Raw genomic sequence first — 14,024 nt, forward strand, 5'->3', positions numbered from 1 at the left:
ATAGTATGCACTCTCCGAAGTATTCAGAAAACTACAAATCAATACAAAGCTTTAAATACAAATCCAATGCTTTAAAATAGTTTCAAAATAGGATGTCAGGTAGAGAGACAGACACGGGTTCAGCTTTTCCTCACATGATGCTCCATTTGGCAAAGCCAGGTCTACGAATGGTAGCAAGGGTAAAAAGTCTCAGTCACTATAACTTTGCAGACTCCCAACCTGAAGTTAATAAGTATCTCCAGGGTTGGAGCTCAGAATCATAGCTTTATTTTACTGATGTATGTGAGTTCGTCTCACAAGAGTGAGCAGACTGGTAGCAGGCCCTAGAATCCTGAACCCCATCCAAGTTCGTGTTGATCATAAGAGTTCTAGTCTCAAGGTCACCAGTTCTTCCGTGGGAGAAACAAGCCTACAACCCAGTCCAGTAGACTGTCAGATCTATATGGAATCATACAGATCTTCCACATGTTGATGGCTGGCTCAACTGGTGCTGAGTTTTCCAACCCTGGAGATCTTCAAGCAAGAGGCAGAAAGGTCATCTGTCAAGTAGGCTGTGGATAACAGTCTTGAAGAGGGAAGGAAATTGGAAACCATAAATTCTCTTGCAACGCTGAATGACAGCCTCTAATAAAGGGAGACGTAGACAATCCAGTAGAAGAGAGAGTTCACTACAATTCATGCCTGATATATCTGCCCACACCTTTCATGATCTAGTGTCCAGGCATTTACTGTCCAGCTCACAAATTCAATGCCAGCGCTTCATTGCTAATATCAACAATAATCCCTTTTATAATTCTCTGTGGTTCACCCTGAATACAAAATCTTTCCAGTTAGATCTCTCCCTTTCCCCTTGTACCCCCATCTCTTACTGTTTTCCTTCTTATATCAGAGCATAAGATAACCATAAATGCCACCTATATTGGCTATCTATTAGAGTGTACCAAATTACCCCCAACATGGTGGCTCGCAGCAATCACGGGCGTTCAGGAGTGGTGAGCTGTAGGGTTCTGGTTTGAGGTCTCTCATGAGGTTGCAGGAAAGAGGTCGCGCAGGTCTCAGCTCTGTGAACACTTGGCTGGGGAATCTGCTTCCAAGATGGCGCTCTCACCTGGTTCTAGCTGTTGCAAGGAGTCATGAGTCTTTCTTCCTGGGTGCTTATTCCTGGGCTGCCTGAGCATCACCAGAGCCAGGTGACTGTCTTTGACCAAGTGTGAAATCCAAGTGGGCCCAAGACAGACGCCACAATATGTTTTTATGGCCTGGTCTTGGAAATCACACACACACAATTCTGGCAATGTTTTGTATGTTACACAAGTAAGCCTTTGTCAATATGAGAGGGGACTACACAAGGTCACGAACACTAGGAGGCTGCGATCACTGGGGGCTTTCTTAGAGGTTGACTGCTGCACTAAAAACTTTGAACATGCTGTTCCTTTTGCCTGGATCACCCTGGCCTCTTCTTTACTTAGGACTCTCCTATGCATCCTTCTAGAACCATCTCTAATGCTACCACCTTTGTGAAGTCTTCTTTGAATTCATTAAACAGAACAAATATTCTTTTCTGTTTTCCCCTATTGCACATATTTCTATTAGGCTATTTCTTATAAAAATGCATTTTATTTCAAAGTACATTTTTATCTCTTCACCAAGAGACATCTAAAAGTGCCAATAGGCATGTAAAAGAAAGAGCCATGTCTTACCTAGTTTTTTAAATATCATTAGGTTAAGTTTTGGCAAATAACAGGTACCTAGGAAATATGTCAATGAATTAGTATCATTCCCTCCCCTCATCTGATTATCCCTCATTCACTTTCAGGGATCAAAAGTAATGCTAAAGAGGCAAGAACGCACAACAGCAACTAAGATACAGTAAAAGGCACCAAGTGTTATTTCTCCTTTAAACCCCAAACTTTATCATTTTAATAAGAAACAACCTTCTATGAGGAAATGTTGAGCTAAAATAGAAATCACAACTGTGAAAGCAGAAAAAAACCTTACATATTCTATTGCCCAAATTTCTCCTTTTGGAAATGGGGAAAATTGAGGCTTGATTTTAACAAAAATTTTTCTGGCAGAAACTAGAAAAGAAGGTTAACTAACCTTGTTAGGAAGAAGAGAATTAGCCTGACCGGGTGGTGGCGCAGTGGATAGTGTCGGACTGGGATGTGGAGGACCCAGGTTCAAGACCTCAAGGTCGCTAGTTTGAGCGTGGGCTCATCTGGCTTGAGCAAAGCTTACCAGCTTGGACCCAAGGTCACTGGCTCGAACAAGGGGTTACTCAGTCTGCTGAAGGCCCACGTCAAGGCACATATGAGAAAGCAATCAATGAACAACTAAGGTGTCGTAACAAAAACTAATGATTGATGCTTCTCATCTCTCTTTATTCCTGCCTGGCTGTCCCTGTCTATCTCTCTCTCTGTCTCTTTAAAAAAAAAAAAAAAAAAAAAAAAAAGAGAGAGAGAGAGAATTAAATGACTTGGTTAGATTTTTTTTTCCTGTTTTATCCCTTTCATAATCCAACATCTTTAATTTCATCTCCATGAGTCTTCCTTGAAATAAAGCAATTAATGGATTGAGTCACAGGGGACAAGGAGAGCAGATGTTAACTCCAAAACATGAAGCAAAATCTCGGGCACAGGTAGAGAAGGTTCTTTAAAGAGAGAGCGAGAACTTGCAGGAGGCCATCCACCTCTCCTCGAGCTTCTGTGTTCTCCAGCCTTGGTGGAGAATCCTAACTTCCTGAGGGGGGGGGGATTTTCTCTGGAGAAGGAAAAATAAACACCATAGTAAAGGCTTTCCAGGTAAGTCCTGGAGATTACCCTTCAGCAATGAAACTCCCTTTCTTGTAGGAGCGGGAAATCCAGAACACTGGAAGGGGAACAGAGAGAGAACACTGCCTTTTCCAAATCGATCTTCAGGGTAAGTTTTATTATTATTATTTTTCTCAGAAGAGATCAGGACTCAGTGATGCCCCTATGTCATTCCTCTGTGACCTCCACTATCCAAAAGAGATACAAGTCGTTTCTTCTTGTCAGGTTTATACCAATATCCATGTGGGTTTTCAGATGTTCCTGAGCGAAGAGAAAGAGAATAAGGTATCTGTGAACCAGAGATCTCTAGTGGCCGCTGCACCAAACTCACCAATAAGGTGTAGGCAGGGCATTGGCTGCTCGCACCATAGCAACAGTGACATCCATCTAAACAGGTTTGCATTTGAGTTTTCCAACAACAAGCTCCCTGAGAACCACTTCCCCCATTCTCATTGTGTCCCATGCCACCGCAGCAAGTAGGATTTGGCACAAATGTTTTTAATTTTTGTTTGTTGAACCCACCCAGGGAAGATAAATAAATTGCTTTAGCAATTGTACTTTCAGGCCGCTTACACAATAGGCTGAAGTCATTCTTAGATTTTTCAGTGAGAATAGAAACCATCGTAAAATTATGGAAGATTCAAGGGCTTGGAAGAGCCCTTAAATGACTCATCTACAATGTTGTTGGAGTTGGACCAATAGTTCCCAGCCCTGCTGAATAAGAATAACCTGGGGAGCTAGCAGCTTTGTGTCAAATCGGTGTAATTAGAATTTCTGGAGGTGAGGCACGGGCATAATGTTTTTTACATTCTCTCTGCATTATTATACATTCAGGGTTGAGTATCACAAGATCTAATCATATCCTGGACACCAGGAGGATATAAGAATAAAACAAGTTCATCCAGAGGGTTACCTCAGAGCAAAGTTTAAACTCCACGTTTTCTGTCTTCCTTCTTTTAAAGGCACCATAGTGATGCACTTAGTAATTAATGCGCTAAGTAATGCTACTTAATTCAGGGAACAAAGACAGTAAATCTTAAGATATCTAAGTAATGAACCTCGGCCATCCAAGATCCTCAGTGACCAGAATATTGGGCTCCAATATGTGTTGATAATTGGGCTGAGTGTATTATGTCTGAGAGGCAGAAGAGTGCGCAGAATGCACACTGGGCTGCAAGTCAGGTAGAGCTGGGCGCCGGTCTCGGCTCTGCCGGAGGCTAACCACGTAGGCTGGATGCATTCAGTCTAGAGCTGTGGTTCTCTATGCAGGCTGTATACCAGAATCACCTCTGGAAGCTTAAAGAATATAGAAGCTCCGACTCTCAGGTATTCTCATTTAGACGATCTACAGTGGCTCAGGAATATGATGTTAGAAGATCCTCCAGTGATCCTGATGTCCATCCTTAGCCAAAAGTCCCTGGCCTAATGACGGCCAGAGAACTTTCTTTTTTTCCGTTCTGATATTCGGTGGGGAAAAGATTTCCATGTTCTGGTGCATGCTACGCTACTTCAGCTTTCTTTTTTCCCCTTTTTTTACAGCTTTATTGGGATATAATTTAAAAGCACACAGTTTATCTATTTAAAATGTACAGTGCAATGGTTTTGATATGGTCAAAGATATGTGCAATCATCACTATAGCCAATTTTAGAACATTTTCCAAATCCCACATGCTTTCTCAGTCACCTCCCAGACTCCCAGCTTCCCTCTAGCCCTAGGCAACCACTAATGTGTTTCTTGTTTTGTTTTTTTAATTTTTTATTTATTCATTTTAGAGAGGAGAGGGAGTGAGAGAGAGAGAGAAAAAAAAAAACGAGAGAAAGAGAAAGAGAAATGGGGGAGGAGCAGGAAGCATCAACTCCCATATGTGCCTTGACCAGGTAAGTGCAGGGTTTCGAACCAGCAAACTAATGTGTTTCTGAATCGATAGATTTCCCTATTCTGGACACTTCCCATGAATGGAGTCATATGTAACCTTCTATGAGTTACTTTTCCATTTAGCATAATGTTTTCAAAATTCCCGTTGCAGCATATGTCAGTACTTCATTCCTTTTTATGGCTGAATAATATTCCGCATAAAGGTGAAACTCTACTTTAGTTAACCCTTCTTCCATTGATGGACATTTGGGTGGTTTTCAACTTTTGACCATTAGGAATACAACCTGCTAATACTAAATAACAAAGAAAAGGAAGCCTAAACAGAAAAATAACAAGCAAGAAGATTGAAGCTTTAGTTAAAAACCTCCCAACAAAGAAAATTCCAGGACAGATGGCTTCATGGATGAATTCTTCCAAACATTTGACAAAGAAGTAATGCCAAACCTTGTCAAACTCGTTCAGAAGTTGAAGAGGAGGGAACACGTCCAAGCTCATTTTACAAGGCCAGCATTACCCTCATACCAAAGCCAGATAAGGACACTATAAGAGAAGAAAATTACAGGCTATGTCCTTGATGAATATGGACGAAAAAAAAAATCCTGAACAAAATGCTAGCAAACTGAATTAAACAGTGCATTAAAAGGATCATACACCATGATTAAGTGGGATTTATCCCTGGGATGTAAGGATGGTTCAACACATACAAATCAACAAATGTGAAACACACATTAACAGAATGAAGACTAAAGATTATATCATCCCAATAGATGCAGAAGCATTTGACAGACTCCAACATCCTTTCATGATTAAACAAAACAAAACTATCAGCACATTAGTCATGTAAGGAATAGACCTCCACATAATAAAGGTTATATGGGACAAACGCAACAGCTAACATCATACTCAATGGTAAAAAAAAATATTCCAAGATCAAGAACAAGGATGCCCACTCACACCATGTCTATTCAACATAGTACAGTACTGGAAGTCCTCGCCAGAGCAATTAAGCAAGAGAAAGAAAGAAAAGGCATCCAAATTAGGAAGAAAAGGGGTGAAATTGTCTCTCTTTGCATGTGGCATATTATAGAAAGCCCTAAAGATCCGACCAAAAAACCTTTCAGAACTACTCTACAAGTTCAGTAAAACTGCAGATACAACATACAAAAATCAGTTGTGTTTCTATACTAACAACAAACTATCTGAAAAATAATTTTTTTAAAAATCTCATTCACAATAGCATCAAAGAACCACAATAATTAGGAATCAAATTTAACAAAGGAGGTGAAAAAAATCTATACACTGAAAACTCTTAAGACATTGATAAAAGAAGTCGAAAAAAATACAAATGAGAAGATACCCTGTGTTTATGTATTCAAAGAATTAATATTGTGAAAATGTCACTACCCAGGGTGATCTATTTATATATAGAATCAATGTGACCGCTATTAAAATACCAATAATATTTTCACCTAAATAGTAAAAAACAACCCTAAATTCATAAGGAACCATAAAAGACCCAAATAGCCAAATCTGAGAAAAAAAGAACAGCCAGAGTCACCACACTTTCTCATTTTAAATTATATTACAGAACTATAGTCATCTCAACTGCCCTGTGCCAAAATTTGTTGAATCTTTTGCCTGCTCAAATCTACTACTTCTCCCTGCTTCTAATTTTTTTCTTCATTTCAGTTATTGAACTTCTTAAGCTCCTGAATTTTTTACTGGTTTCTTATTTCCATCTTTTTATTGACACATTCTCTACTTGGGACACCCTTCTCATGCTTTACCATCACTCCTAGTTACTTTATTTCGTTATACATGATTTCCTCCCCCTATTCTTGAAGTCTTTGAAATAGCAGATTTGAAACTTTTGTTTACTAAGTCTGACCTCTGGGTTTCCTCATAGACGGGAAATGAAAGGAAAAGCAACTCACCCCTTGGCCACGTGCTTCTCCGCACTCTGGCTCCCCTCTACAACGCTCTGCTCATGTTTTCTTTCCAGATATTTTGGCAGGTGTTTTTCATAATTTGTCCAAAGCTCGTCTGTCTCAGAGTTGGTCCTTAGAAGGCTTCTACCATGATCCTATAAGTGGAAGCCACGTGGCAATTTTTAAACATATCTTATTATTGGCTTTTTTTTTTTTTTTTAAAGTGGGCTCTTCTTTCTTAAGTGGAAAGATTTTTATAACCTGAAACAGACCTGTATTCTAAGCCCTGTAATGTCACATTTTACTGTTTGACCGTAGGTGAATTACTTACCTCTACTGAAACTCAGTTTTCTTGTCCTGTAAAGGGAGGAAATGGTAATAAGGGATTTGACATGAGAATTAAAGGAGAGAGGGCTGGTGAAGTGCGTGCCTGGGGCAGGATCTGGCACGTGATCAGGGCTTTGTAAATGTCAGCCTGCTTTTCTCTGCACAGCAGGGAAGGTTTTGGGAAAGAACTCCACCAGCTGCTGCTTCTCTGGCTACTTCATCTAAAGGCAGTCTAACCGACATCTGAATTATCCGGGTTGATAAGATTATCTAGATCACCGCTAAATCTCCCTGCCACTTTGTAGTGGGGATACTGAGACACCTAACTCCCAAACGTCATCTTCGAAAAAGCAATCCTTACTGAGGAGCCCTGAAAGCCTCTTTGTGCTAGCACACAATACCCAGAATGTGCCTCCCAGATAGACAATATGGTAAGGCAGCGCATTAATCTCCCCAAATCCTATTTCATGTCTTCCGGGCCTTGCAGCGGGAGATAGGTGGAAACAATCGATCCATTGAGAATCACAGGCTGACCCCCAACTCAGACTTCTACCTGGGTGCGTAAATTTGGATGGAGAACAAGTGCTTTGGCCCCAGCCAAAGGCTGTTTCCTGTTCCCCGACTGCGGCTGGCTGCAGTTCAGTTATGAACTCCGCTAGTGAGACTGCCGCTGGAAAAGACGTTAAAGGTGCCCACCCAGTTAGGATTTAATTGTCACCCAGGAACCAACTTTCTCCCACTCTGGGGAGAGGAGGAGTTTGGCAGCTGGCCATTCCCAGGCTGCCAGCTCCCAGTCCTTTGAGGACCTCAGCCCTGTACCTGTGCCAGGGGGCTGGCAGTGGGCGGTCAGATCCAGCACCTCAGGCAATCTTGGCCACAAATGGACTCGCTTCTCACTGTGTTCTGAAAAGATTCAAACTTGTCAAACTCTTCTTTTATGCTTCTGATCTCCTTCGTGGTTGCAAGAACATTCTGTGGCCCTCTCCACTATGCTTTCTCTTTTCTCCCCTTGATTGTCCTTGTTGTAGTTACCATTTGTGGAGTATTAGTGAGTGCCAAGCCTTCCTGCTCAGTGCACCATGCCTTATTGAATATTTGGACAGTTTTAGTTACTATGGTTACTCCTGACTAGGTCAATCACTAATAAATGAATGACACCTTGGTTGAGGGTCTTCCCATGATGGAGGGGGCAGTACATTTCTGGGCACCTGTGGTTTTCTGTGTTGGCAGCTGCAGCAAAGTTGTTACTGGCCGCAAGAGCCTGACCTTGGAGAAAGACGTGCAGGTGCTGGGTCTGGGAGTGAAATCACACCAAACACTGGTGTGCAAGAAAATGAGGCCCTGGCCTGTTGGCTCAGCGGTAGAACGTCGGCCTGGCGTGCGGGGGACCCAGGTTCGATTCCCGGCCAGGGCACACAGGAGAAGCGCCCATTTGCTTCTCCACCCCCCCCCCTTCCTCTCTGTCTCTCTCTTCCCCTCCCGCAGCCAAGGCTCCATTGGAGCAAAGATGGCCCGGGCACTGGGGATGGCTCCTTTGCCTCTGCCCTAGGCGCTAGAGTGGCTCTGGTTGCGGCAGAGCGACACCCCGGAGGGGCAGAGCATCGCCCCCTGGTGGGCAGAGCGTCGCCCCCGGTGGGCGTGCCGGGTGGATCCTGGTCGGGCGCATGCGGGAGTCTGTCTGACTGTCTCTCCCCATTTCCAGCTTCAGAAAGATACAAAAAAAAAAAAAAAAAAAGAAAATGAGTGAGGGTTCCAACGACCATGTAGCTCTGCTACAACCATTCACCTTTCTGCTTAGGCCTTGTTTTGTGTTTTTCAATGAGGCATCTTGGTTAATGGCTGGCCTCATCCATGAAGCATAGGCCCAGTGAGGGCAGAACTCTCATTCTCCTCATCCTTGTCCTATGTAGCACTGGTGGCGCAAACGTTGCTGGGTAGACGATTAAATGCCGTTCCTAGATTAAGAAATTAAGGCTCAAAGGAATGAGGTGACATTGTCAGTGACCAGATGAGTCTTTTGGGGAAACTCAGGATATGACTTTGAGGTTTGTGTGGATACAAGTTTCTTGCTCTTAGTCAACATCATCGTGTCTCCATGAATCCAGTGTCACCATAGGAAATGTCTATGAGCTGCGGCTCCTATGCAAAACTGGGGGAGTTAATAATTTCACATGTTGTGTTAAGATTCAGACAACTACAGAAATTCAGATGAATGTATGGGAAATACAAAATATCTCCTTGTGCACAGCAGGCTTGCATTAATGTTATTATACCATCATCATTATGTCCCACTCATTCCTATTGCTAGTCTTTGGGAACCCAAGCATCTTATTACATTATTATTCCTGATTTTTCCAACTGAGTTCTAGGAAAATTTTTATGAAAATAAACAAAACATTTCAATTTCATCAGCTAACTCTTAAAACATAGATTTAAAGAAGATTCAATTTATAGAATCCACAAGATATTCAAGAACACCGCCCAAATAACTTCCCCAGGTATATTGCTTTTTCTCTATTAATGCATGGTGTAGAGAAACGAGAATAAGATCAAATTAGTTTTTCCTTGCCTCCAGCCTTTCTAACTTCAATCTTGTCATATATCTATTTCCCCTCTTAGGATGCAAGTGGCTACAAATACAGACGTAGCTGCTCCTGTCAAACTCTTGGAGTAGGCTAAATGAGTAATGCATAATGTTCCCATTCTCTAAATTGTTTTCTGTAACCAGAGCTCAGAACTCTGACAATGCTTCCCCCTCGATTCTTATCCGGTATACATAGTCTTGTTTCTGACAGATCTTTATCCTTCAGTGACATCACAATAAAAATGAAGGGCTTGTTTCCAACCTGGTCCATTTCTTCATATGACCCAGTCAGCAGCAGGAGGATTTGATTATTACTGTCTCAATTGTTCTGTTTGTTCTGTGTTTAGTTGTTTTTTGTTTTTTTTTTTTTAACACAATAAGCATAGTAAATCAAACGACTCTTCACTGGACATATATGGCCATTTTAAACTTATTGGTTCATGATTTGATTTGTGTGAAAATGTGCTTACTGTCTATATTCTTAACAGTAATACTGTGAGTGTTTCTCCTTTTTGAAAGGGTTTAGGAGATCAACTTAGAAAGTGTTTTAAACAAATGCTAACATTAAATATATCTTTTTCTTCTCAATGATTGAGTTAAATAATCACAGAAGGGAACTTGAGAAGCAGCCTCAGGTATTGTAGTGCTTTTTTTACCTGCCTCTACAGGGCTATCTTTCATAAGTAACTCTGTATATAAAATACGATTTGATTTTCTGAATCTCTAACTAGATTATAAACTTGAAGAGGCAGAGATTGTATCTGTTTAGTTCCCCTATTTATTATCAATTTAAGAAATGGTAGGTAATGGTAATATTGTATTAAACAAGAAAGACTCCCACCTTAATTCTAACTGTATCTTTGGTACCAAGCACAAGGTCGAAGTTACCATTCTGTAGTTACTCGTTGTGTGAAATAGCAAATGAATAGTTGCCCTTTCCATAATCCAGGTTTGTATGGGGTCCTGTATTGTACCAAGTAAATATCCCCAAGGGGGTGTGAACAGTACAGGAAGAATCGGCACTACACAAAAAAATTCCTGTGTGACCCTAGGTGTGACCACAGACAGCCCTCATTTCAAGCACATTTCTTTTATTTAACGAGCTTCATTGAGATGTAATTTACACGTCATAAAATCCACTTAAAGTATCCAATCCAATGACTTTTAGCCTACCGTATTTACAGAGTTTTCCAAATTGTAGTAGCCTTCTTAATTCATGGCAAAGGGCAAAGCAATAGTTCAGTTTCCTGAAGAATACCAGACTTTTGGGAAAGGGAAGGGTTGGGCAGTTTTAAAAATGTTTACTTTCATGAGGTCACCTTTACCCTACACAGAGGATGTATGAGAACATTTTTATGCTTCTTAGGGTGCTAGGGCATTTCTTCTAGGGGAGGGGAACTTAAATTAATATTATAGGTATCCTACGAGCTTAGTAATGTTTCTTATTAGGTTTCAATTTCAAACTCACTAATTAAAATTGTCTTTAAACTCAGTGAAAGTGAAAAATTCGTATTTTATGAGACAGTGAAAAGTATATTTACATGAAAATCATTAAAACCGACTTTATAACTGGACTTACCATGAATTCTAAGTAATTTTAGGAACGCTCCTCAGATGTTTGGGTCTCAGTTTCCAGTTCGTTAATTTGCAAGTGGACCACTTGCTCCCTAATGTGATTTTTTTTTTTAACTTTAGAAGGGGAAAAAAACACATCTGCAGTCTGCATGACCTTGATTAGTATATGTGATATTGAAAATAAGAAAGACTAAAAAACAAGCTTTATCTAATATTGACTGGAGTGAATGTAAAAGTGAGGAATTAAAAAAACAAAACTCAGGAGTATATGCCCATGGACCAATACCCGATTGTTGTGTGGATAATTATCTGTATCTTCCAAGTATCAGGTCCTTTGGATCAGGAATAAGGTCTGTTTCTATGGTTTCTATGCTTGGATTTCACCTGGGAGTTGTTGCTCAGTAAATATTTGTTGAAAGAATGAATATACTGTATTTGTGATAGGAAAAAATGTAGAAAATTTAAGCAGTAGAAACTACAAAAGGATGAGTGTGACTCTGGATGTCAGAGATTTTTAGCATGAAAATAAATACTAACCTCTAAGAAAATGTGAAACCCTGAGCAGACCTATTTGCAGGTAATAAAAGCCCTGGAGACATCATAAGAAAGGAAGAAATTTGTTGAATAGAATAATAATTCTTGTATTGGCTTAGAACTATGCAGATATATAAATAGACATGTTCATTTTATTTATTTTCAATTAAATGTTTTTTCAATTCAAGTTGACATCTAATATTAGTTTCAGATGTACAAGTCAACTAATGACTTGACATTTATATACCTTATGAAGTGATCATACCAATAAGTCTAGTAGCCATTTCTCACCATACATAGTTATTACAATATTATTAGCTAGATTTCTTATGCCGTACTTTCCATTCCTGTAACTATTTTTGTATTTTTCTGAAGCTGGAAACGGGGAGGCAGTCAGACAGACAGACTCCCGCATGTGCCCTACCAGGATCCACCCGGCATGCCCACCAGGGAGCGATGCTCTGCCCATCTGGGGCATCGCTCTGTTGCAACCAGAGCCATTCTAGCGCCCGAGGCAGAAGCCACAGAGCCATCCTCAGTGCCCAGGCCAACTTTGCTCCAGTGGAGCCCTGGCTGCGGGAGGGGAAGAGAGAGAGAGGAAGGAGAGGGGGAGGGGTGGAGAAGCGGATGGGCGCCTCTCCTGTGTGCCCTGGCCGGGAATCGAACCCGGGACTTCTACACGCCAGGCCGACGCTCTACCACTGAGCCAACTGGCCAGGGCCTCCTGTAACTATTTTTATAACTGGCAATTTGTACTTCTTAATCTTGTTCACATTTTTTACCCATTCTCACAACCTCCCTTCTATCAGGCAACCAACAAACTGTTCCCTGTCTTTGTTTCTGTTTTGTCTGTATATTTAGTTTGTTTTTTTTAGAGTCCATATAAGCAAAATCATATAGTATTTGTTTTTCTCTGACTTATTTCACTTAGTGTAATACTTTCTAGGTCCATCCATGTTGTCACAAATGGTAAGATTTCATTCTTTTTTAATTACTAATATTTTATTGTATATGTATACTTCTTTATACATTTGTCTATTGATGGACACTTATGTTATTTCCATCTCTTGGCTATTATAAGTAATGCTATAATAAACATAGCAGTGCGTATGTCTTATTCAATTAGTGTTTTGGATTTCTTCAAATAAATACTCACAAATGGAAGTGCTAGATCATAGAGTAGTTCTAGTTTTAATTTCTTGAGGAACCTCCATATTGTTTCCCATAGTGGCTGCACCAGTTTACAAACCTGCCAACAGTGCAGGAGGGTTCCCTTTTCTCCACATCCTCGCCAACACTTGTTGTTTGTTGATTTATTGATAAGAGCCATTCTGACAGGTGTGAGGTAATATCCTAAAAAATTGCAGTTTTAGTTTGCATTTCCCTAAACATTGGTGATGTTGAGCATCGTGTGTGTGTGTGTGTGTGTGTGTGTGTGTGTGTCTAACAGAGAGAGGGACAGACACGACAGGAAGAGAGAGAGATGAGAAGCATCAATTCTTCATTGTGCCACCTTAGTTGTTCATTGATTGCTTTCTCATATGTGCCTTGACCATGGGGCTACAGCAGGCCGAGTGACCCCTTGCTCAAGCCAGTGACCTTGGGTCCAAGCTGGTGAGTTGTGCTCAAACCAGATGAGCCTCTGCTCAAGCTGGCAACCTCGAGGTTTTGCACCTGGGTCCTCCACATCCTAGTCCAATGCTCTATCCACTGTGCCACCACCTGGTCAGACGAGCATCTTTTTATACATCAATTGGCCAGCTCTTATGTCCTCTTTTAGAGAAATGTCTATTCAGGCTTGCTATCCATTTTTTTAAATTGGATTTTTTTATGTTAAGTTGTATGAATGTCTTATATATTTTGGATATTAACCTTTTAGTCAATGCATCATTGTTAAATATCTCAGTAGGTCACCTTCTCACTTTTGGCTCTATTTGTTTTTCTTTTTCTAGTTCCTTTATGTGTAAATTTAGATTGTTGGGATTTGTCTTGTGTCTTGGGGTAGTTCTGTATTGTTATGCATTTCTGTCTTAGAACTGCTTTTGCTGTATCACATAGATTTGGAGTCATTGTGTTTTCTTTTTTTTTTTTTTTTTTTTTGTCTCAAGATGTATTTTGTTTTCTTCCTTTAATCTTGTTAACCTGTTCACTTGTTCACTGTTTAGTAGCATGGTGCTTAGCCTCCATGTTCTTATAATTGATTTCTAGTTTCATAGCATTATTATTGGTGAAGATGCTTGATATGATTTCAGTCCATTTAAATTTATTGAGACTTGTTTTGTGGCCTAATATGGTCTATCCTGGAAAATGTTCCATGTGCACTTGAAAAGAATGTGTATTCCACTGCTTTGTGGTAGAATGTCCTAAAAATATCAGTAGAGTTCATCTGG

The sequence above is a fragment of the Saccopteryx bilineata genome, chromosome 9 (assembly GCF_036850765.1).
Source record: "Saccopteryx bilineata isolate mSacBil1 chromosome 9, mSacBil1_pri_phased_curated, whole genome shotgun sequence".
Lineage (NCBI taxonomy): Eukaryota > Metazoa > Chordata > Mammalia > Chiroptera > Emballonuridae > Saccopteryx > Saccopteryx bilineata.